Source organism: Panthera onca, chromosome D4 (assembly GCF_046562875.1).
Source record: "Panthera onca isolate mPanOnc1 chromosome D4, mPanOnc1 haplotype 2, whole genome shotgun sequence".
Taxonomy (NCBI): Eukaryota; Metazoa; Chordata; class Mammalia; order Carnivora; family Felidae; genus Panthera; species Panthera onca.
Genome location: NC_138351.1, coordinates 30,078,226 through 30,104,791, shown reverse-complemented (window position 1 = coordinate 30,104,791; position 26,566 = coordinate 30,078,226). Strand labels below are relative to the sequence as shown.

Genomic DNA, 26,566 nt, shown 5'->3' with positions numbered 1-26,566 from the left:
ATTTTTTAACTTTTATTTATTTTTGAGAGAGCGAGCGAGCACATACAAGCAGGGAGGGGCAGAAAGAGAGGGAGAGAGAGGATCTGAAGCAGGCTCCATGCTGTCAGCAGAGAACCCAATGTGGGGCTCGAACCCACGAACCATGAGATCATGACCTAAGCTGAAGGTGGATGCTTAACTGACTGAGCCACCCAGGCGCCCCACAAAAGCGGTTTTAAAAGGGAAGTTTATTTACAGGCCTACCTCAAGAAACAAAAAATATCAAACAATCTAACTTTTCACTTAAAGGAATTTGAGAAAGAAGAGTAAAAGTTAAGCCCTAACAAAACCCAAAGTTAGTTGAAAGGATGAAATAATAAAGATCAGAGCAGAGATAAATGAAATAGAGACTAAAGAAAAAAATAGAAAATATCAGTGAGACTAAGAACTGGTTCTTTTTTTTTTAAAGACGAGTTAAACCACTTGAGTTCATTTTTTAAAAGTTTATTTATATTGAGAGAAAGAGTGAAGAGGGGAGGGACAGAGAGACAGAAAAAGAGGGAATCCCAAGCAGGCTTTGTGTTGTCAGCACAGAGCCTGATGAGGGGCTTGATCGCATGAACCATGAGTTCATGACCTAAGCTAAGATCAAGAGTCAGATGCTTAATCAACTGAGCCACCCAGGTGCTCCTAGTTTGTTTTTTTTTTTAAGTTTGAGAGAGTGTGCACACACATGCAAATGGGGGAGGGGCAGAGAGAGAGAGGGAGAGAGAGAATCCCAAGCAGGCTTCACACTGTCAGCCTGGAACCTGACAACGTGGAGCTTGATCCCATGACCATGAGATCATAACCTGAGCTGATATCAAGAGTCGGACACTTGACTGAGCTACCCAGATGCCCCAAGAACTAGTTCTTTGAAAAGATAAACCAAATCGCCAAACCCTAGCTAGACTCACCAAGAAAAAATAGAGGGCTCAAATAGATAAAATCAGAAATGAAAGAGAAGTTACAGTTAATACCACAGAAATACAAAGGATCATAAAAGACTGCTGTGAACAATTATGTACCAATAATCTGGACAACCTAGAAGAAATGGATAAATTCCTAGCAACATAATTTTCCAGGACTGAATCATGAAAAAATAAAAAATCTGAATAAATTTATTATTAGTAAGGAGATTGAATCTCTAAACGAAGCACTCCCAACAAAGGCCCAGGACCAGATAGCTTCACTGGTGAATTACCAAATATTCAGAGTAGATTTAATACCTGTCCTTCTCAGACTCAAAAAATTGAAGATTTGGAAAAATGTTTCCAATCTTATGAGGGGAGGAGTTAGATGGTGGAGTAATAGGGGGACCCTGGGCTTGCCTTGTCCATTGAAAATAGCTAGATCAACATCAAATCATTTTGAACATCTAGGAAGTTGATTGAAGGATTAAGAGAACAATCTGCATGTTTTGAGGGAGAAAACTTGGCAGGTACAGGTATGGAAACTTGAATTGGGAGAGAGAAAAGCCTCAGTACTGCAGAAGGGAGGGAGCCTTTTTTGTGGAGAGGAAAAGGAAGAGGGGGGAAGAGAGCAGGATGTTGGGTTCACACAAGAGAAGCACTCCCCCAAAACCATTGACTGGGGAATCAGGAGGAACTATCACAAGTTTTTGCAAATGGTGGAGCTCAAATCTGGAGGTTTTGAAAGTCTGTACCATTAGCTGAAGTCAATCTGGGTGGGCAGCTGTGCTTCTCGGGAGAAGGGCAGGGCCCTGGGAGTGGACAGCAGATAGCGTGGTGTTGGGGTCCCCTGGGTTGCACTGGGAGAGAATGTTCCCCTTCCCAGAGTGCATTTGGAAAAGGGTGTATTGCTTCTCCAATGATTAAAGACCCAGCTGGTGCCTTTGAGCAGCCGTTCAACAGCAAGGGACAGAGGCACATGTAGAGGGCAGATAATCTGGTTGCAGCTTTCTGTTGTCATTCACCGTAAACTCCAGGCAGCTCTGTGGCTGTGTGACTACTTTTCTGGGACAGAATGGTGCTAAGCACAGTGCTGCAAGGCTCTCTTCTGGAGGGGGGCAGCAGTCTGCCTTTAACTCCTTTAAGATTTGGAGTTTTGAATCCTGGCTGCCCACCAGAGATAAAACACAGGAGAGCTGTGGCTGTGTGTGTGTCGGTGGCTCAGGCACAGAAGGGTTGAGGGCAGGGTTCTGATGGAAGTCTGGGACACAGGAGGAGAGATCATTTGCTTGTCTGGACTCCCTGAACAGTGGCAGGTGCAAGCTACCCTCCCTAGGGATAGGAGAGTGGGGTGATGCCATCTTCCCTTCCTGCACCAGCGCAGGTGGACTTCAGTGAGCAACATAGTGCCCTCAGTGGAGGCTGCAGCCTCTTACACCAAACCCCACCCCCCTGCACCCTGCTAGGGCAAGTCTGACTGTGTGAGCCAGTGCAGCTGGCCTCTGCCCCAGAGGACCAACACAGCCCCCACTGCCGACATGCACCAAGTCTACTGATCATAGAGTGCTTAGTTCTGGTGGAAATAGGACCAAACTCATTTTATAAGGCCATCATTACATTGATATTAAAACCAGACAAAAACAAGATGAAAAGAAAATCCTAGGTTAATATTTGTGATGAACTTACATTAAAAATTCTCAACAAATGTTAGCAAACCAAATTGAAAAAGGATCATACACCATGATCAAAGGAGCTTTATTCCAGGGGTGCAAGTGTGGTTCAGTGGCCATAAGTCAATCAATGTGATACACCGTGTTAACAAAATGAAGTATAAAAATCAGATAATCATTTCAATACATGCAGAAAAAGGACTTGACAAAATTCAACGTCCATTTATGATAAACTCTCAACAAAGTGGGAATAGAGGGTGGTTATGTATCTCAACATAAATAATGCCATATATGACAAACTCACAGCTAACGTCATACTCAACAGTGAAAAGCTGAAAGTTTTTCCTCTAAGATAGGAACAAAGACAAAGATTCCCACTCTTGCCACTTTTATTCAACATAGAATAGAAGTCACAGCCACAGCAATTAGGCAAGAAAAAGAACTAAAAGACATCTAAGTTGGAAAGGAGTTAAGTAAAATGTCACTGTTTGCAGGTGCTGTGACACTGTATAGAAAACCCTAAAGGTTCACCAAAAAAACTGTTAGAACCAGTAAATGAATTCAGTAAAATTTCACAATACAAAATTAAAATGCAGAAATCTGTTGTTTCTATACACTAATAATGAAGTAGCAGAAAGAGAAGAAATCCCATTTACAATTGCAAATAAAAGAAATACCTATGAAAAAATTCAATAAGGTGAAATATCTGTACAATGTAGACTATAAGATATCAATGAAAGAAATTGAAGAACATACAAATAATGGGAAGATATTCCATGATCATGGATTGGAAGAATTAATATTGTTAAAAGTGTTCATACAACCCAAAGTAATCTACAGATTTAGTGCAGTCCCTATCAAAATTTCCATGGCATTTTTCACAGAAATAGAACAAATAATTTAAAGATGTGTATGGGCCTCAAAAGACCCTGAATAGCTAACTCAATCTTAGAAGAACAAAGTTAGAGGTATCATGCTTTCTGATTTCAAACTATACTACAAAGCTATAGTAATTAAAACAGTATGTTATTAGCATAAAATCAGTCATTGATGGGATAGAATATAAACTTACACATATATGGTGAATTAATTTCTGAAAAGGAGCCAAGAGTTGCAACTGGGTAAGTCTTTTCAATAAATGGTTTTGGAAATGGACAGCCACATGCAAAAGAATGAAACTAGACCCCTATCCTGTACCATACATAAAAATGAACTCAAAATAGTTTAAAGACTTGAATGTAAGATCTGAAACCATAAAACTCCTAGAAGAAAACATAGGTGGTAAGCTCCTTGACATTGGTCTTAACATTTAATTTTTGGATTTGATTTCAAAAACAAAAATAAACAAATGGGACTACATCAAACTAAAAGAGCTTCTGCACAGCAAAGAAAACCATCAACAAAATGAAAAGACAGTCTACTGAATGGGGGAAAATATTTGCAAATCATCCATCTCATAAGGGGATAACATTGAAAATAAATAACTCAAGCAAGTCAATAGCAAAAAAGCCATACATTCTGATTAAAAAATGGGTAGAGTATCTGAATAGACATATTTCCAAAGAAGACCAGCAGGCACGTGAAAAGATGTTCTACATCACTAATCAGTGAAATTCAGATCAAAACCACAGTGATATATTACTTCACACTTGTTAGAATGGCTATTATCAAAAAAAGTTTTTGAGGATGTGGAGAAAGAGAACCCTTATGCACTGCTGTTGGGAATGTACATTGGTGCATCCACTAAGGAAAATAGTATGGAAGTTCCTTACAAAATTGGAAATAGAACTGCCATATGATCTATTACCTGAAGAAAATGAAAACACTATCAGAAATATATTGTACCCCTGTGTTCATTGTAGTTCTTATTTACAGTAGTCAAAATATGGAAACAACTAAAATATTCAATAGGTAAATGAATAAAGAATATGTGGTATAGGGGCGCCTGGGTGGCGCAGTCGGTTAAGCGTCCGACTTCAGCCAGGTCACGATCTCGCGGTCCATGAGTTCGAGCCCCGCGTCGGGCTCTGGGCTGATGGCTCAGAGCCTGGAGCCTGATTCCGATTCTGTGTCTCCCTCTCTCTCTGCCCCTCCCCCGTTCATGCTCTGTCTCTCTCTGTCCCAAAAATAAATAAAAAACGTTGAAAAAAAAATTAAAAAAAAAAAAAAAATCACAGCCCACAGAAGGTAGATAGGCAATTGTGGTTTGGACCTACTTGGGCCAGTTCCCCATTATTAAAAAAAAAAAAAAAAAAAAAAAAAAAAAAAAAAAAAGAATATGTGGTATATATACAATGGAATACTACTTGGCCATAAAAAAGAATGAAATTGTGCCATTTGCAGCAACATCGATGGATCTGAGGGTATTATGCTAAGTGAAATAAGTCAGTCAGAGAAAGACAAGTACATGATTCCATTTATATATGGAATCCAAAAAAATGAAATAAAAACCTCATAGATATGGAAAATTGGTGGTTATTAGAGGGGAAGACGGTAGTGGGGTGGATGAAATGGGTGAACAGGGCAATTTTATGGTGCTGGATGGTAGCAGACTTACTGTGGTGATCACTTTGTAGTGTATACAAATAGCAAATCATGTTGTATACCTGAAGCTAATATAACATTACATACCAATTTTACTTCAAGGAAAAAAAAAGCGAACCTTGTGGAATATATTAACATAAGTCATAGTATGATTGAAGCATTAAAAAAAAAGTCACCAGGGGTGCCTGGGTGGCTCTGTCAGTTTAGCATCTTACTCTTGATTTCATCTCAGGTCATGATCCAGGTGGTGGGATCGAGCACCATGTCAAGTCCTGTGCTGAGCATGGAGCCTGCTTGAGATTTTCTCTCTCTCCCTCTGCCTCTCTTGCACATGCTGCTCATAAAAATAATAATAATAAAAAAAAGTCACCAAAGTTCGTGTCTACCTTGTAATGGTATTTTAAGTAAATCCATATAAAACATGGTGGAGATGATAAGGCAGAGAGCATATCTGCTTTGCATTTAAGTTTTGTGTGGCTTGCTTGATGTTTAAGATTTTTTGAGTCATTTACAAACATTTAAACCCTAAGCAATTTCACCTTTAAAAATCCGTATTTTCTGGGTTTCTATTAAGGCAGTCTGGCAACTACATCTGACTTCTCTTGGCAGCAGCTGGTAGGAGCTAAGTTCTGGCTATCTTCTTTGGATGGTGCTCTTGTCTTCCAGTAGCCTCAAGCCCATCTGATTGCTTTACTCATTTAACTTACCCATTCTGGTTATTTTAATTTATGACCTTTGTCTGAAGTAATTTAGTAACACTTGAATCATTTTGAAATGCATTCAGTTGTCAAAGTAATACCTAGGGGGGAAAATGGGTAATTCTGAACAAATTTATCATACTTATTGTGGAAATTGCTACAATAATCTTTGTTCTCTGGTAAGTTCAAGGTTCATACTGTAGAAACTTTATTATTCCTGAACAATAATATGCTATATATCCTTCAGAAATCAGAGCTTTTGTCCTATTGGCTTTTAAAAAAATTAATTGATTTTATAAGCATGGATTTTTTTTTTTTAATTTCTTTTGGTTTCTTGGTTCATTTGTAGTAGTACTTTGGTCATAAGCCCTGTTCAATGTGTTTTGCACTTTCCAAATTATTCTCATACAGATTGTATTTGATTCTGATAGTAACCACATGTGCCAAGGTAAGAGAAGCATTAAAAAAAGAAGAAAAATAGAGTGGAGGCTTCTCAAAAAAATTAATTTGGACCAGGATTAGAAGTTCCTGAGAGATGACCCAAAAAGAGGATAGTGCTGAAGAACTTCTGGGGTTACTTCTGTTTTTGTGATTTTTGAATATGTCTTAGTTATTACAGCATGATAACCTTTTCAGTTTCTAAAGGAGCCGAGCATTTCTGGTTACCCATACTGAACTTATTTTAGCAGAAAACATTCACCTTCAATAATAACTTCTCTTTGAAATGTTTACAGAGAAGGAAACTGAGGTTAGTGGCAAAGCTGTTGATCATTACCCCCAGAAACTGACTCTGGTCTGGTGCTCTTCTCATTGCATCGGCAGCCCCATGGCCAAGGATTGCTGATGCTCCCTATTGGAATATTCTTGAGCCAAGTCTTTGGCAGACTTTTTTTGTTGCATCTTTCTCCTGTGTAAATAAAAGTATTAGAAGAAATGTAGTTTTTTGAATACTGCCCAACCAGTTTCTGCTTGGTAACTTGCCCTGAGACCCTGTGAATGCCAGCAAGTAAATTAGATCCACAGTGTATTTGATATGCATATTTTCTCCCCAAACAAAATTTGAATTCCACAAACACAAATTGAGTCATTTTCTAAATGTTTGTATATGAATGGAAGTTTCTGTCCTATCCTTCTGTAATACCATAAAACTTCTTAAGGTCTATGATGCATTTGTTGTACAATGTTAATCCAAAACAAAACTTTATTCTGACTAAATTTGTAGCTATAGAGAGATACCAAACTCATTTCCATTGATCAGTACAACATGTTTGTACCAACCAGATCTAAAAAATCTGTAAAGGAGTGCCATGCTGTAAAGATCTTATTATAGTTGTAAACACAAGTGCAGCTGTTACAAATCTAGCAAAACCTCAGATTAAACAATTTAAAATTTACTGAAGATGACATTCCAGAGCCATTTTTCATAATATAAACACTCTGGGACATGCCTTTGAAATGAGTGGGATTGTCATTAATATTAATGCCACTGAATTCAAGGCTGGGAAGTCATTTCTTTTTGAGCTTTATTTTCACTCCTAGTTTTGGAATAGAATATGTTTTTAACCTGAAGTGTGGCATGTTTATTCACACCCTGAAAAAACTTGATCCTATTGCTTTTAAATTGTAGGAATGCAAAAATACGGTATAAGTATTTTATTCTTTATTTAAGGTCTCTTAAATTAGTTTGTTAGAATTAAGTTTGGCAAAAATTAGCTGTTAATGGAATCCAATTGCCTTAGTCAATTAAAAAAAGTAAAAGGAGTTGGTATTTTAGAATTATATCAGTTTGACAATTTAGAATGCTGTATTTAAGGGAAGAATTTTATTCTAAATGATTTTGAGCATGTTTCTTGTAGTCTTGTCTTTCAGCTAGACTGCGGTAGGACAAGTTTTCAAAATCTGCACTGCTCTAATTTGTTTTTCTCCTTATTTTCCACTTAAGTGTGGTTACTGGTGGGGTATCAGTTGAGCAATATAGTATTTTCTAGAGCTACGTTCTGTGCTTTGATTTCTTATGAAATCTGGTATGATTTTTTTGTGTCAAATTTAAGAGTATACAAGAGTCCACTGGAAGCTTTTTGAATGAACTGGGTCAAATAGTTCTGGGAGTGTGTGTGATTGTTTTGCTTTTGTTTGCTTATTTATTGATGACTGCGTTTTAAAATTCCATTTGCCTTTACTGAATTACTCTACTGGACTGTTGAGGAAGCCTCTAATTTGGGTAATAGAACAGTTAAATGATTATTGCTAAACTATCCTTAGTCCTTGATTAAAAAGAGGCAACATTTTTATCAAGAGGAGGCAGTTGACTCTCCCTTATTTACATTAGTTCTTCAATTTTTGTTAAACATTTTCTGATCTGAAGAATTGAAGCCAACCATTGTCAAATACCATGTTGTAACCTAAAGTTGGTAACTGGAAGCGCAGAGCTGATCAGAAGAACTGGCTTTTTCTATCAGTATAGAAGACTGGTGTATACCTCAATGATTGCTGTTGCTTTTGTCTCCTCCTTTCTTTTTTCTTTCCCTTTTTTTTTTCTTTTTAATTTAAGAGTTTGTGGAGGTTTCTTTGAATTCTTTCAGCATTTACATAAAATTCTGCATTTTGGGAAGGAAATCTGGGCAGATACAAAAGCTTCTTTTCCTGTTTTAAAACTTTTCTCAGTAATTCTAGGATTTTCCTTTATTATCATCTATTCTTCTATCCTTTCTCTGATACCACATCTTCTTGTTTCTCTTTCTAGGTTTATTCCCTGCTTTTGGTGGTGGATATCCTCTAGTATCTTCTTAAATGGTGTGTGAAAGGTGAGTTATTTACTGGTCACTGCCTATTGAATGTATCATTATTCTAGTCACATTTGATTGATAGTTTGATGAATATAGAATTCCATGTTGGAAACAATTTTCCTTCAAAATTGTGAAGGCATTGTTGCATTTCCATTTACCTTCCAATGTTTTTACAATTTTATGTGGTGTGCTATGGTGTGCTATGATGTTCCTTTCATCCAATGTATTGGGTACTTGGTTTGCCCTTTAAATCTGGAGACTCTTGTCTTTTAGTTCTGAGAAAATTTGTTTTCACTGTATCCTCTCCTCCATTTTCTTTGGAGCTCCTTTGTTTGGAATTTGATCTCCAGGACTGATCCTCTGATTTTCTTATCTTTCTCCTGTTTTCTCTCACATTGTCTTTTTGCTCTACTTATGAGAAATTTTTTCAAATTTAAATTCTTTCTTTTCTTTTAACAAATTTTTTTTAATGTGTATTCATTTTTTTGAGAGAGAGCGCGTGCATATGCATGCGTGCCAGTGGGGGCAGGGGGGGCAGAGAGAGAGGGAGACATAGAATCTGAAGCTGGCTCCAGGCTCTGAACTGTTAGCACAGAGCCTGACGCAGGGCTCGAACTCATGAACCAGGAGATCATGACTTGGCCGAAGCCAGACACTTAACCACCTGAGCCACCCAGGCTCCCCTAAATTCTTTTTTTTCTATTGAGTTTTTCATTTCTACTATGGTATGTTTAATTTCCAGAATCATTCTCTGAATGTTCTTTTGTTAATATTCTGTCCTTATGTCATGGGTATAGTGTTATTTCTTCTGTATTCTGAAAATGTTAACGTTAAGACTTTTGGAAAAAGATCTTAAAGTCTTTTTCCTTTCTCCCACCCCCACTTGTGACTTCCATGTTGCTTTTTATCTGTATATTTTGGTTTCCTCTTTTATGTTAGAGGTTTCTTCAGATGTCTGGTAATCAGTCCTTGGTTGTATGCTTATATTTGCAACAGGGAACTACAAATCTCATTCTGAGTGCATGGGAGACACTTAACTGACTTAGATTCCCATTGAGATGGTCAGGTTTGGCCAAGTTTTGGGGAACTCTCACATATCAGTAGGCATATCAGAGTTGCTTGTCAACTGTAAGTCAGATTGAGTGGGGTAGGAAATTTGGGGAGGGGGCAGATTTCAGCATTCAGTATCCCAGTTTACATGTTTTTATGTAACTCCTAACCCTGTACCTCTACCCCACCCCATTCACTGCCCCCATTTGTTGAATTGTAGCTCTGCTCTCAACTGTGGCTATTGACTCCTGGTCCAGAGACCCTACGTTTTATCATCTCCAGAAAATAAATCACCTCTTTTTGGTCAGGTTGGGGCTGGACTGCCAAGAGTTGGAATGATGTGGAAATGTGGATATCTAACTGCCTCTTAGATAGACTTCAAACCAGTTGACTTTATTTTTGGTGTCCTTCATCCCTATTTCCAGATGTCCCAGATTTCTTTATTTCCTGATCTTGTTAGTGGTCCAGCAGTATAAAATGGGGTGTACAATGAGCTGGTTTTAGCTTTCTTGTTGTCCCTCTGGGATTCTGTTTTTTCCAGTCTATTAAGTCAGTCACCACTTGTCTATCTGCTTTCTAGCTTGTGAAATTCTATTACTGTTTTCTCCTTTTCTATTTTCTTCATCCATGTAAGTTTATGCCTAAAAAAAAAAAAAAGAAAGAAAGAAGAAAGAAAGAAAAAGAAAAGTAAATTTCTTTATTGTCATCTTTATAGGGTTTCAGGAAGGATTGAAACCTGTGTTTATTAGTCTGGCCATCTATATCTGGACGTTCCTCCAGCAAACACCTCTCTTTTTTCTTAAATATATGTTTTCTGTATATATTTTCTCCCTAAAATGGCTTGCTTGTTATTCCAAACTGTGTTTTGAAAATTCTGATTCATATATAACTAATAAATTGGGATTACCGGTAGTGACATTTCTATATGCAGCCATGCTACCAGCAAGGTGTTCCATTCTGTTTGCTGCAGGTCTGATAGATGGATGATGATATTAATTTATTGAATGAATATTTATTAAATATCTGGTCTGTGCATAGCTTTGCACCAGGCTCTACTATAATAGTGAACTACTAAATAAGAACAGGGTAGGCTGTAATACCAAAAAGACATGTTAAAGAAAGAATTCAGAGTCTTCTAGAACTTAGGATTGCTATGATATAGTAGCTGTAGACATATCAATTGAACTGTAAAGCAAACAGACCTAGATGATCTTTTTGAACACACATGTTAAGAAGAATATCAGTCTGAGTGATTGGTAGGCTCCATAGATATATTTGTCCTCTAAGTGGTTGGAAGTAAGATTCTGGGGCTTAGGACAGGTGATAGAGCTGAACTTAAAGGTGAATGGATCATCGGTAGAAGCTCATGTTATGAAAGTAAATGGAATCGTTTGTGGAAAGTGAGATGAAAGAGGCCAGAAGATGGAACCCCCTGGATCACTAACATTTATGGGTATTTGGAGGAAGAAGTTTACAGGCAGATAGAGTGCTCTGTAGCTTCTTCCCTTGTAGAAAGATCAAGTAAAATGAGGCTGAACATGGAGAAGTGCTTGGGAACACTATTTTTACTAAAAGATTTAGGAAACAAACAGTTTTATATTAAGAAAAAAACCCCGCCCCTATCTCTTAGAGAATATTCACCCCAGTTATAGAAGCCCTGATATATAGAGAGGTGATGATCATCTTAGCCTGATTGTGATAATTGTAGAAAATGGACTGGATAAGGCCAGGGCTGAAAGAATTATGGGTTGGAGTGGAACCTGGGAAGATTAACATATAGGTATATGGAGTTCTTTTAGTAGGGATAGATGTTTGGTGATGTGAGTTAAGAAAGTGCATTGATTGAAGTGTTAGAGGTCTTCCAGACTACTCCAGCTTTGATGATTCACTAGGAAGACTTCATAGAATTCAGCATGTAGTTGTCCTCATGATTATGATTGATTACAGGGAAAGGACACGAAGCAAGATCAGCGATGGGAAAAGATGGATGGGATGAAGTCCGGAGGAAACCAGGCACAAGCTTCTAAAGAGTCTTTTCCCTTTGTAGTCAGACAGGACATATTTCCTCCAGCAGAATTGTGACAACGTGTATAATGTCATCCCTCAGGGAAGCTCATTAGAGAGAATCAGTGCCCAAGGTTCTTACTGGGGGCTGATCACATAGTCATCCTCTGCCTAGCAGGTACCAAATTCCAGACCCTTAGTAGGAAAGTAGATGTTCAGCATAAATCACATTGTCTGTACAGCTTAGGCACTGTGAGTCCCTCTTAATAGTTAGGGAGGTGGGAACTCTTTCAGTATCCAAGTTCCCAGAGTCTAGCCGAGTGCCAGTGTTACAAACACTCCTTTCTGAGGAGATGAGTTTTAGGCCTGCTGTGTTAATTCTTTTTTGCACAGTCATTTTAGGAGTTAAGCCATTTGGAGGGTCCAAGTTAAGTTTTAACCTTGGTAAATTGCAAAGGTGTCTGATGGCAGGGTTAGAGTCCTGCACAGGTGTAAACTGGTGGTGTGGTAAGTGCAGGCAAACGACTAATAACCTTCTAGAAGATTATGAATTCAGGGTGAGAAATATATTCCACGAATATTAGAACTCATGATAAAAAAGGTAATTATGGGTGAGTGGAAGGTTATGCTACGGACTGAATTTTGCCTCCATCTATTCCCTGCCGATTCATATGTTGAAGCCCTGATGTGACTGTGTTTGGAGATCAGGCCTTTAGAGGCAGTAATTAAGCTTAAATGAGGTCATAAGGGTGGGGTCAGAATCTGGATTAGTGCTTTAAAGGAAGGGGAAGGGAGATCTCTTTCTCTGCATGTGCACAAACAAGAGGTCATGTGAGCATACAGAGACGGTGGCCATCCACAAGCCAGGAAGAGGAACCTCACCAGGAACCGAGTCATCCAGAACCTTGATCATGAGCTTGCCAGCTTCTAAAACTAAGAAAATAAACAGTGTTGCCACGCTGTTTTTGTTATGGTAGCCTGAGCAGCGTAAGGCAGATTGGGATCAGATGAGGACCTCAGCTTTATCAAGGTGAACTCTGTGTGGAGCAGGAGAATATTAACATGGCACTGGGTTTCTGTTTCTGTTGATTTTTGGTGATTTGCTGGATACTTTTTTTGTCTGTTTGCTTTTTACTTAGCTAACTCATCCCCATACCACCCTTTTTGAATTAGCATAAGTTATTAAACCAGGGTTCTGGATCTGTGCCTTCCAGTATCATAGTCAGTAGCCACATTTGCTTCTGTAAATTTAAATTCAAAATTCATTGGAATAAAATAAAATAAAAAATTCATTTCTTCACTTGTACCTGCCACATTTCATGTGTTCAGTAGCCACATGTGGCTAGTGGCTATCTTAGTGGATAACATAGACATGGATAGAATATTACCATCATTGCATACAGTCTTGCTGGGCAGCACTTTTCTAGATTGTTGCTTCACAACAATTCTCTCTTCTTTATTTTCTGTCTTGGTGGTTCTGAGCTTTTCCAGGTTCAAGGCATACTTCTGACTACTAAGATTTTTGATGGGTTTCTGAAAAATTTTAAAACAACACTAAGAAATGAACAATAGTTGCAGTGCAAATTCGGCTAAAGCACAATATGTCAAGCAGAGTCTATAACAGTATCTGCGATTATCATGCTATTCATTTGGTCACTTTTCTGCAGTATGTGCCTTTAAAAGAGATGTTTTCTATCTCTAATGGGTTTGCTTATATATCCATAGGACAAAGAACTTGGATAAGCACACATTTGTTCTCTGATACCTGTTTTCCTCTTTTTCTCCTGGAAGTGATAAACAGGAAGCATCAGTAACCAGGCTGATTTGCTGTGAGCACTGGTTAGTCTGAGGAATCCTAGGCCAAGGGTAGGTCAGTGAAAGCTGCAAATGATCTGGCATTGTTTGGAACAGATTGTTTCATGAGATAGTAAGTAAAATAATGGTCAGAAGCCTCTTAATTCTCCATGGTACCCCATTCTACCAGTCCATGTCGTATATGGGAGCTGTTCTTGAGAATCCTCAGAACAACCCTGTGAGGTAGGTATTATTTCATTTCTGAAGCCAAGTGAAGGCAGCATTCAGAAATTTCATATAATTTGCCCTGGGTCACCAAGCTAGTAAACAGAGATGCTGGATTCAAACCTTTCCGTTGGTCTTCACAGCTTGTGTTTTTTCCACCATAATGCAGCTGGACTTGGCCAGGGGCCCCATCTCCCCACTGGGTGGGAAATAGCTCTCTCAAAGCTGTGTTCTTTATAAAAGGGGTTCTTTGTAAATTCCGAACACATTTAACTCCAGGTAAAGACTGAATGACCTAGAAAGGGATATTTATCCTTTTATTTTAAGGGATCATTGTTGTTTTTATTTTAATTACATTGAAAACAGAGAAACTTTTTTTTTTTTTTTAAAGGAGAAGAATCACTCATTATACCAGCACTTATTTTGGAATCATTTTCCCCTGCTTATACAGACACATATCATGTATTATACATATTTGTCTGCAGCTTCCTCATTTGACTTAGGAAGTTAGGATGAACATCTCTCTAAGTCGGTCAGGAATAGTCATTTTGTAGTTAACTGCTCTGTTACTTGAAAAATGTATTTTGTTTTTTAAATGGTTATTGTTATACCCACTTTAACTACTCTTCTCCATTTTAGCCTCTAGGTCTGTTTTTTCTTTGTATGGGGTTAGTGAGAAACAATTGCAAGACAGGAACAAAGTCTTAAATTTGGTGGCACTCAGCACCAAATAATTCCAGATGTTTGCTTTTCCCTGCATATAGAAAGAACTCAGTCTGATGCTGTGTTTGTTCTTCTCATCCTCCCTTGTCTTTATTTCTCTTCCATTTCATTTAATTTTAACCTCAATACCAGACTTGTTTTGTGCAGTCCTTGGCCTGCTGCTGTGCTGTCTTTGCCACTGGCTCTCCCTCCAGCCCCCAGTCACTGATGTGTTTCTTGGCAGGGAACAGAAATGATGGTGGTCCTCTCGGTTGACTCCGGAGCACCCCAAGTCAGCAGTAATACTTGGCATAACAAGTACCAGGGTGGGATAACCACACATCCCTGGCCTGGGATTTAAAAGTTGTTAGTTGTCCTGTGAGCTGTGGTTTAGCGATCTACTTAAGGGAGAGATTGAATTTATTTCTTACAGGCTTCTTTTTCTTGGTCATCGTCTGGTATTATTGCCTTATTATTATTTTATTCCCTTTTATTATCTTTGGCTCAAATTTTCCTTTTAGCCATTTTTCTTTGATCATTTTTTCTTATCTTCCCCTTTGTGATTCTTTAGACTTCTCTATTTTATTTATTAAAAAAATTTTTTTAATGTTTATTTATCTTTGAGACAGACATAGAGCATGAGCTGGGGAGGAGCAGAGAGAGAGGGAGACACAGAATTCAAAGCAGGCTCCAGGCTCTGAGCTGTCAGCACAGAGCCCAATGCGGGGCTCAAACTCATGAACTGCGAGATCATGACCTGAGCCCAACTTGGACATTTAGCTGATGGAACCACCCAGGCGCCCCTGGACTTCTCTTTTTTAAATCAGCCTTATGCTAATCTGATTTTCCTTCTGCTTGAATCTAATCTGATTTTTCATTGGCTCGGGACAGGGAGGGTAAGGTGAGGAAGGTGGAGGTAAATACTCCACCTGAGAATTGTTTAATACAAAACGAAGTATTTGATTCCTTGTGTTTGAGAGACCATAGAATAAGCTAGCCACTAATATCAAATGGTTTTTGAATGCAGTCTTACAAAAAGAAGACTGATAAGTCCCTACCTCCTAGGAGTTCAGGATGCATTGTGGGAGAGAGGAGCAGGCCACGTAGGAAGTGTAAGAAAAATATGTCAGCAAAGGTAAACCAACATGTGAGGGAGAAACTGTACTAGGAGATGCATTGTGAATGGCTGATAGAGAAAAATGGAAAGGCTTTCAGAAGCAGATAAGTTTTCAGCATATAGAGATGTTTTATGTTGGTGATAAATAGAGCTATACTGTTAACTTTTATTTGAAGAAAGGTTAAATATTGACTACGGGAAAGAACCTATTCTGGGGCTTGGAAAACAAGGTTTTGTACTCAGAAGACAATTAAATATAGCTAACAACTTTAGTACTGAACTGCATAAGTTTTTACTTTTTTTAATTTTTAAAATGTGGCTGGAATATTGTTATTTATTATATGTAACATATCTAGCAATAGAATAATTATTAGTGAAGCATTTAAAGAGATATACAGATGAATCAGAATTTCTTAAAATAACATATTTTTCTTCTTTGGGGAAATCCTAGTTAAAACTGGAAAAACTTCAAGCTTTATTATAGCTCATTGCAAATTTTGGGAATTTTGATATTGTCCAGCGAAAACTTCAGTAGATTTTAGAAACTAGTTATTAATTGACCTCAGTTCTGCACATTTTTGTTGTTTTGCAAGAGTACCCTTAAGGTTTAAATCAAGTTAAAAGTAGGGTAAATGGTGTGTGCCTGTAAGGTCAGACTAAAACTATATTTTTTCCTGTCAGCACCTGAGTAGAAAAAAACTAGTTTAAGAACTTGACTATAGTTTAGAATCTTACACAAAACCACATATACTATAGTACTTTTAAAACCTGGATCCAAAATGTAGAATCATTTTGTTTTATAGAACTTAAAACTACATCTGATATTACTATGTCTGTGCTGTCCTGATACAGTTTTGGATTGCATTAGTGGTACAAGAATGATTCCTGTATTTAAGTAGCATACACTGCACAGATGGTATCAGTTTTGAATCTACTAAGTAAAAGAAAACTAGAACAACAATGATTTGCCAGTTCATTTTTACTGATTTTTATTTATTTTGGATGACTGTAGTCACTGTAAAGGTGGCAGACTGAACCTGGAAACTAGAGCCAAGAACAGAGTGGGTGGGCGCCCCTCCTGTTCTCTACCACATGTCTGCTAATTTTTCCCGGGAGAACTAGTGTGAGTTCTCTCGGGGTCTAAGACTTTGCTCCTTAACATAATACTGCCATGATTAACCCCCTCTCCCCTCCTTGTTTCTTCAATTAAGTGTCTACAGGTCAATTAAACCCTCCGTAGTTCTTACATCCCTATTGTCCTTTGCCTAGCCTTTTTTTCTTATCATCCCTGGATTATGTCATCCATTTCCATGGCTTTCATTACTTTCTATGTGTGGATGGTTCCCACATCTATGTCTTTAGCTCAGATCTGTCTCCTATAGGCCATTGCTTGTTGGACATTTTCGTTTGGAGGTCCCAAGTATCTTGTACTCAATATGTCCTAAACTGAACTCATCTTTCTATCCAAGCAAATCCTTACTCCTCTGTTCCCTCCTTCAGTGCATGATGGTACTGTACACCTAGTTCTCTAATCAGAAACTTGAGCACCATCCTTAATTCCTCCGTATACTTTTTTTGCTGTGTTCAGTCAGACACTAAATATTGCATTACCCTACATCTTAAGTGTTTCTTGGGGTGCCTGGGTGGCTCAGTTGGTTAAGTGTCCGACTTCAACTCAGGTCATGATCTCGTGGTCCGTGAATTCAAGCCCCACATTGGGCTCTGTGTGGACAGCTCAGAGCCTGGAGCCTGCTTCGGATTCTGGGTCTCCCTCTCTCTCTGCCCCTCTCCCGCTTGCACTCTGTCTCTCCCTCTCAAAAATAAATAAACATTTAAAAAATGTTTTTATAAGTGTCTCTCATATCTAGGCACTTTTCTCCATTTTTTCATGCCATTCAGCTAGGCCTTGGGTAACTAGAAGATAGGTCTTTCTGTTTCCCCTTCTAGCCCATTTTCTACACTGCTTCTGTGTGATCTTTCTAAAACACAAATCTGATTATATCACTTTGGTGCTAAACTTTCTTCAGTTGCTCTTACAGGAGCATTCCTATTGCTCTTACAGGAAAATCCAAGGTCCTTACCACATCTTATAAGGTCCTTTCAAATTCATCTGCTTACCTGAGCAAGGTGACAACCTTGATTAGATTTGCTTTTCAGGCACTTGGGTGGCTCTGTTGAATGTCAAACTCTTGATTTCAGCCCAGGTCATGATCCCAGGGTCGTGGGATGGAGTCCCTCATCAGGCTCCATGCTGAGGTTAGGGTCTGCTTCGGATTCTCTCTCTCTCTCTCTCTCTTTCTCTTTCTCTCTCTGCTCCTCTCCCTTGCTCGCAATCTCTCTCTCCCTCTCTCTCTTTCAAGTTAAAAAAAAAAAATTGCTTTTATAGTCTGAAGTCCCTCTAACACCATTCATGAAATTTTATTGTGATCTATTGTCCCTTAGTAAGCCCCTGTCAGATCTGTGCACCCTTCTTCCTAAAGATAAATCATGCATATTGCAGCAGGTAGTTGTAATGTTGACAGATTCCTCTGAGAAGTCTCCATCTAGAAGTTATGCTTGATATGCTGTTTTTATTACAAACTATAGAGAATCTATCTGCTGATCATGACTGAGATAAAGTAATGGAGGTGATTAGATGTCACCACAGCCTGTCATTTTTCCCCAGAAGTAATAAAAGAGTTAACCATCTGCTACTTGTGAAGCAGGTTTTCAAACAGGCCAACAGAGGTTGACTGTAGGAAAGGTACATTATTTCTCGCCCAAGAGAATGGGATTCCTGAAAGTCTTGGGAAGAAAAGAAGGAAGGAACAAAGGAACGAATGTCACCAGTAGAGGGATAAATATGGTGAGGTCATAGTACAAAAGCATTAATAGAGTAGTCCTTCTGCTGGTCTCTATCTTGAGATGCCCTAAAATGTTTGTTTTCATTATTAAAAAAGAAGTCAGTGTAGGCGTCTCCCAGAGAAGGGAGCAATCTCTGGTTTTGGCAAGACTGTAAAACAACTGCATTATGTCTTATTAATCTATGCTTTGTCTGAAGACAGGTCCTCTTACCTCAGTCTTTTACAAATGCTCTTCCCTCTGCTTGGAACATTCTACCTACTGTTTGAACACCTGTATATGGTACAGGTCTCTTTCCCTATAAACCTTGCTTGACACCCCAAGTTTAGGTTAAGTGCTCTGCTGAGTGTCCTGTGCCATAGAATGCTTCTTATACTGCAGCTTTAGTTTATGGTTTAAGTTCACTGATATGACTAATTTTATTATTTGAGATGAAAGGGGTTTCAGGAATGTTTTCCAGAGGATTGACTAGAATCATGAGACATTTCTCCACTCCACCACTAAAGCCATGAATTTTCTTTAAACTTAATTACAATTTTGAAATATTTGTGATATACCATACTATCAGATATTCTGTGAATGAGAGCCAGCCAATCTGAGTCCAGTTGTGAATGTCTTGAATGTGAATGCCAGTATTCACATTTGATATTCTTTTTTTCTTACGTTTATGTATTTATTTTTGAGATGGGGGGGAGGAGCAGAGAGAGAGGGAGAGAGAATCCCAACAGGCTTTGTGCTGTCAGAGCAGAGCCTGTCACTGGGTCAAACCTGTGAACGGTGAGATTGTGACCTGAGCCGAAATCAAGAGTTGAATGCTTAACCACCTGAGCCACCCAGGAACCCAAATAGTTCTTTCAAATGTGATTTTCTTTTCTACTTACTTTACCAAAGCCGTCTTTGTCATCCAGAGGACATCTGGCTCTTTGTTATTTTCCTAGAAATGAAGCCTCCTCATACATTAAATCAGTATATTTTTATTGTTGTATCATTTTAAATAGGAATTAATATAGAGAGGTTTTAATATACAGCAGACTCTTGATATTTTCAGATTTACCTCATGCAGTTTTGACGGTTTGCAATTGATCTAAAAAATTGATGACATACACTAAGTTGTGATTTTGCTAAGTCTCATATTTGAGTAGTAGGTATGATAAGACAGATTTGGGGGCATGGGACATTGAGATAGTCAGTAAGCCTACCATACCCCTCAGAGTCTGCCTCTCGGGGTACCTTTGCTGTATACACATAATCAGAGCTTATACATTAGTTCTTATGAAACAATAAAGCATTTTTTCATGGTTTCATAAAGCCAACTGCTAGTCCTTTGATGAAAGAGAAGAAATAACATTAAGATCTAAGGAAATGTTGGTTCTTGGTGTGAACAGTAAAGTTTTGGGTAAATTGAAGACTAGGATGTCTAATTAAGTTGTGGTTGTGAACTAAAATGACAGTGAGTCCATGATAGTCATCAAGTTGGTGAACCTGTTTCAGTGAGTACCCTAACTAGTGTCAAAATTGCTCAAGTGAGTGGGAGAATGTGGAAGTTGGGTAGGTGATTCATTTGTGCTCTGAGGATATGAAGAATTTCATTATTCTTTATGTAAATATCTTTCTGTAGAAAGTCAGGGCTGGATAACAGACGCAAAATATCCAGTATTGAAGGTACTTGTCAGTTCCTGAAATAAATTTTAATGTGAGTACAGTTTGATTTCATTATTTTAAGACATGATTTGATTTTCTTTGTGTAACACAGATTTAATGTGAAGCATCAATCCATCATAGTGCTAGGGACAATTTTCCTTTTGCATTCTAGAAGATGAAAATGTTATAGTCTGGAAATGTGCTCCGCACAGATGACAAAGGTGGAGACAAAGACAGTGATGAAGAACATGAGTAAGCTATGTGTGATGTCCATAACTCTAGTGAAGTAGTCTAATATTAGAAGTTGCTAACTGACATGTTCATCACTTGTGATATATTAATGAAGTGGAGTTTTAAGAATGCCTCAGTGGGGGTGCCTGGGTGGCTCAGTCGGTTAAGCATCTGATTGTTGATTTCAGTTGAACAGTTTGTGAGTTCCAGCCCCATGCACTGACAGTATGGAGCTGCTTGGGATTCCTTCTCTCTCCCTCTCTGTCTGCCCCTTCCCTGCTCACTTGCTCTCTCTCTCAAAGTAAATAAACTTAGGTTTATAACATGCATCAATAAAAGAAAGGACAAGAACCATATGATCCTCTCAACAGATGCAGAGAAAGCATTTGACAAAATACAGCATCCTTTCTTGATAAAAACCCTCAAGAAGGTAGGGATAGAAGGATCATACCTCGAGATCATAAAAGCCATATATGAACGACCCAATGCTAATATCATCCTCAATGGGGAAAAACTGAGAGCTTTCCCCCTAAGGTCAGGAACAAGACAGGGATGTCCACTCTCGCCACTGTTATCCAACATAGTATTGGAAGTCTTAGCCTCTGCAATCAGACAACACAAAGAAGTAAAAGGCATCCATATTGGCCAGGAGGAGGTCAAACTTTCACTCTTCGCAGATGACATGATACTCTATATGGAAAACCTAAAAGATTCCACCAAAAAACTGCTAGAACTGATTCATGAATTCAGCAAAGTTGCAGGATATAAAATCGATGCACAGAAATCAGTTGCATTCCTATACACCAAGAATGAAGCCACAGAAAGAGAAATCAAGGAATCAATCCCACTTACAATTGCACCAAAAACCATAATATAACCTAGGAATATAACCAAATCTAACCAAAGAGGTGAAAAATCTATACACTGAAAGCCACAGAAAGCTTATGAAAGGGGTGCCTGGGTGGCTCAGTCGGTTAAGCGTCCGACTTCAGCTCAGGTCACGATCTCGCCGTCCATGAGTTCGAGCCCCGCGTCGGGCTCTGGGCTGATGGCTCAGAGCCTGGAGCCTGCTTCCAATTCTGTGTCTCCCTCTCTCTCTGCCCCTCCCCCGTTCATGCTCTGTCTCTGTCTGTCTCAAAAATAAATAAACGTTAAAAAAAATTTTTTTAACAACAAAAAAAAAGAAATCTTATGAAAGAAATTGAAGACGACACAAAAAATTGGTAAAAAGATTCCATGCTCCTGGATAGGAAGAACAAATATTGTTAAAATGTTGATACTACCCAAAGCAATCTACATATTCAGTGCAATCCCTATCAAAATAACACCAGCATTCTTCACAGAGCTAGAACAAATAATCCTAAAATTGATATGGAATCAGGAAAGACCCCAAATAGCCAAAGCAATCTTGACAAAGAAAACCAAAGCAGGAGGCATCACAATCCCAGACTTCAAGCTATACTGCAAAGCTGTAATCATCAAGACAGTATGGTACTGGCACAAGAACAGACACTCAGATCAATGGAACAGAATAGAGAACCCAGAAATGGACCCAGAACTTATGGCCAACTAATCTTTGACAAAGCAGGAAAGAATATCCAATGGAATAAAGACAGTCTCTTCAGCAAGTGGTGCTGGAAAAACTGGACAGCGACATGCAGAAGAATGATCCTGGACCTCTTTCTTACACCATACACAAAAATAAACTCAAAATGGATGAAAGACCTAAGTGTACGACAAGAAGCCATTAAAATCCTCGAGGAGAAAGCAGGCAAAAACCTCTTTGATCTTGGCCGCAGCAACTTCTTACTCAACACGTCTCTGGAGGCAAGGGAAACAAAAGCAAAAATAAACTACTGGGACCTCATCAAAATAAAAAGCTTCTGCACAGCGAAGGAAACAATCAGCAAAACTAAAAGGCAACCGACAGAATGGGAGAAGATATTTGCAAATGACATATCAGATAAAGGGTTAGTATCCAAAATCTACCAAGAACTTATCAAACTCAACACCCAAAAAACAAATAATCCAGCGAAGAAATGGGCAAAAGACATGAGCAGACACTTGTCCACATGAGAAAATGCTCCACATCAGTCATCATCAGGGAAGTACAAATCAAAACCACAATGAGATACCACCTTATACCTGTCAAAATGGCTAACATGAACAACTCAGGCAACAACAGATGTTGGCGAGGATGGGGAGAAAGAGGATCTCTTTTGCATTGTTGGTGGGAATGCAAGCTGGTGCAGCCACTCTGGAAAACAGTATGGAGGTTCCTTAAAAAAACTAAAAATAGAAGTACCCTAGGACCCAGCAATTGCACTACTAGGCATTTATCCACAGGATACAGGTGTGCTGTTTTGAAGGGAGACATGCACCCCCATGTTTATCGCAGCACTATCAACAATAGCCAAAGTATGGAAAGAGCCCAAATGTCCATCGATGGATGAATGGACAAAGAAGATGTGGTATATATATACAATGGAGTATTACTCGGCGATCAAAAAGAATGAAATCTTGCCATTTGCAACTGCGTGGATGGAACTGGAGGGTATTATGCTAAATGAAATTAGTCAGAGAAAGACAAAAATCATATGACTTCACTCATATGAGGACTTTAAGAGACAAAACAGATGAACCTAAGGAAGGGAAACAAAATAATATGAAAACAGGGAGGGGGACAAAACAGAAGAGACTCATAAATATGGAGAACAAACTGAGGGTTAATGGAGGGGTTTTGGGAGGGGGGATGGGTAAATGGGTGAGGAGCATTAAGGAATCTACTCCAGAAATCATTGTTGCACTAGATGCTAACTAATTTGGATGTAAATTTAAAAAAATAAAATTAAGAGTTTATAGCATGCTCTTTTGGATGTTTCATCTTGGGTGCAGCCATAAAGCATGAATAGTAATGTAAAGCACTGTCATTCATCATTTAGAATCACTTTGATACCTCTTAGTTCAGTAAATGGATGCTCCATGCTTCTGTAGTAATGATGTTATGTAACATTGAGTTGATTTTAATGGCAGAATTTTATATGACTTGGCTTTTTTTTTTAATGTTTATTTAATTTTGAGAGAGGGAGAGATTGTGAACAGGGGAGGGTCAGAGAGAGAGGGAGACAACAGAATCTGAAGCAAGCTCTAGGCTCTGCTTCAGATCGAGCCCGAGGCAGGCCCCAAACACACGAACCTTGAGATCATGACCTGAACTGAAGTCATAGGCTAACCAACTGAGTCACCCAGGTGCCCCTGAAAAAACAATAAAAAAAAAACCCTTCTTGAAATGGATACCTAACTGATTAATTTTACAATATTATTATAAAATATACATAAACACAGAAGTTACCATTTTAATCATTTTTAAGTGTACCTTTCAGCGGTATTAGGTACATTCACATTGCTATATAACCATCACTACCATCCATTTTCAGAAACTTTCATCTTCCCCTAGTGACACTGAACCCATAAAATAACAGCTCTTCTTTACCTCATCCCCCTGCCAAGCCCCTGGCAACCACCACTCTACTGTATGAATTTGACTATTCTAGCTACCTCTAAGAAGTGGAATCATAATATACTTGTCCTTTTGTGTCTGGTTTATTTCACTTAGCATATCTTATCTTCAAGGTCCATCCCTGTGGTAGCATGAATCAGAATTTCATTTCTTTTTAAAACTGAATAATTTTCGTGTGTGTGTGTGTTCACTATGTGTGTCAGTTCATTCGTTGATGGACATTTGTATTGTTTCCACCTTTTGGGTTTTGTGAATAATGCTGCTGTGAGCATGGGTGTACATGTTTCAGTCCCTGCTTTCAGTTCTTTTGGATATACATTCAGAGGTATTTCCAGTTTCCACAGTGGCTGCACCATTTTACATTACCTCCAGCAGTGCCTACAGGTTCCAATTTCTGTAAAACTGCCAGCACTTGTTATTTTTTGTTTTATTTGTTTTGATGGTAGCCGTCCTAATGGGTGTGCAGTAGTATCTCGTTGTGGTTTTGATTTTCATTTCTCTAATGATTAGTGTTGCTGAGCATTTTTCATGTGCTTATTTGCCATTTGTATATCTTGTTGGGGTTATATCTATTCAAGACCTTTACCTATTTTTAAATTGTTTATTGTTGTTGCTTGAGTCATAGGAGTTTTTAAAAATCTATTCTGGTTATTAACTCATCAGATACATTATTTCCAAATATTTTTCTCATTCTGTTTGTTTTTTCACTACATAGTGTCCTTTGATGCACAAACGTTTTTAATTTCTATGAAGTCCAGTTTCTTTTTGTTTTGTTCCCTGTATATTTGATGTTAGAGCTAAGAAAATTGTTTGCCAAATCCAGTGTCGTGCAGCTTTTCCCCTATGTTTTCTTCTAAGAGTTTTATAGTTTTTGTCCTTATATTAAGGTTTTGATCCATTTTGAGTTAATTTTTTTATTAATAGTTTTAAATGTTTATTTTTGAGAGAGATTGAGACAGAGTGTGAGCAGGGGAGGGGCAGAGAAAGGGGAAGTCACAGAATCTGAAGCAGGCTTCAGGCTCTGAGCTGTCAGCACAGAGCCCAACATGGGGCATGAACCCACAAACTGTGAGATCATGACCTGAGCTGAAGAGGGAGCCCAACCGACTGAGCCACCCAAGCACCTCTCCGTTAGTCTATTTGTATTTAACATGACTGGTGATACCATTGGATTTAAGCGTGCTTTTTATTTCCTTTTTTCTTTAACTCCAACTATTCTACATTTCATTTTCTTTCCTTTCTTGTATCTTTTGATGATTTTAAAAAGCCATTCCATAGTTTATTTCTTAGTTTCAAAATTATATACTCTCTTTTTTATTTTTAATTTTTTAAATGTTTATTTTTGAGAGACAAGAGTGAGAGCAGGGTAGGGGCATAGAGAGAGGAAAACACAGCATCTGAAGCAGGCTCCAGGCTCTGGGCTGTCAGCACAGAGCCCCACATGGAGCTTGAACCCACGAACTGAGATCATGACCTGAGCCAAAGTTGGACGCTTAATCAACTGAGCCACCCAGGCACCCCTATGCTATGTTCTCTTTCATGGTTATCCTAGAAATTGCAGCATGCATGTGTAATTTACCAAAGTTTACCTTTCCTTTTCTCTCAGACCATATAAACACTTTATAGCAATTCACCTGCTAGCTTATGTGCTATTGCTGTTGTCAGTTTTCTACATTGTATACATGATTGCTTTCTTCTTTGTTACATCTTCTGCCTTCTGCCTTCCTCCTGGGGTAATTTTCCTTCTACCTAAAGAACATTCCTCAGAATTTTCTTTGCAGGAGTGAACTTTCCCACTTTTAAAATCTACCTGTTAATGTCTCCATTGCATCTTTACCCTTAAAAAATATTTTTGCTGTGTATAGAATTGTAGGTCACCAGTTTCATCCAGAATATTGAAACTTCCTGCTTTTAGGATTTCCTCTTTGCCTTTAGTTTTCTGCAGTTTTACTATATATTTTGTTTCTAAGGAGTGTGTTTGGTACCATTTCCCACAGAATGCTCTTAGACTGAGCCCAAGTTACCCACCCTGGTGTTGGCTTAATAACTCTTTCTTTATTAGCTCCCTTTTTCTTCCATCACTTCTCTACTTCCCTAACAGTTGTCACCTTCCAAATAAATGACCTCTACTGAAATCTTTTTCTCAACATCTGCTTCGAGGGAACCCAAAATAAGACATTTATCTTTCTAGGGATTAATTAAGCTTCCAGGATCTGTGGATTAGTGTGTGTATTGGGTGACACAAAGATATACTTGGGAGATGTTCAGTTTCCTTAATGGTGAAAGATTTTGGAAACCTGTGGATCAAGATAGAGCATACTTGATCCCAGACAGATATGTAGATTTCTCAGTTCCCCCAGAGTTTCCCAAATGGTGGATCTACCATGCATGAGAAGCGCTGCCCCCACCCCCAGCTGTTTTCATGAGGTTTTATACATTTTTGGCCATCCTCCCCACCCCTTGCTTGAGTGTTAGTGCTCTGGAACCCAGTAATATGCCTGCCCACTCAGGCGGTTGGAGTAACTGATGAACAGCAATCCCCAGACATTCTTCAGAGTTTACTGCAAGACTGGGTACACATGAAGACTAGTTTTCTGGGAGCAGTGTCTTAGCAGGCCTAACCTTCAGGCATGTTCAGGCTCCATTCTGAAATATGGAATATCCTACAGTTAAGGTTAAAATGAAAAAAAAAATTTAATTTGAAAGAACAGAGAATTTATGAATATTGGGGGTTTATATGAGTTTTGTAGAGAGGAATGATTTATGAATTTTAGCATGATCATAAGCTTTAAGTTAACTTATCGGTGTTAATGC

At 38.5% G+C, this 26,566-nt stretch overlaps 1 protein-coding gene across 3 annotated transcripts in view; it reads left to right on the top strand.

The window, feature by feature from the left end:
- FANCC (FA complementation group C) overlaps positions 1-26,566 on the top strand; it is a 272,673-nt gene that overhangs the window by 16,655 nt on the left and 229,452 nt on the right. For 2 of the 3 annotated variants that reach the window (XM_060609886.2, XM_060609884.2), the window contains exon 2: positions 8,585-8,645. The exons of the other annotated variant lie outside the window; for it this stretch is intronic. The gene's annotated coding sequence lies outside the window, so the exon portion shown is untranslated. The remainder of the gene's footprint in view (positions 1-8,584; positions 8,646-26,566) is intronic. 3 annotated transcript variants of the gene reach the window in all.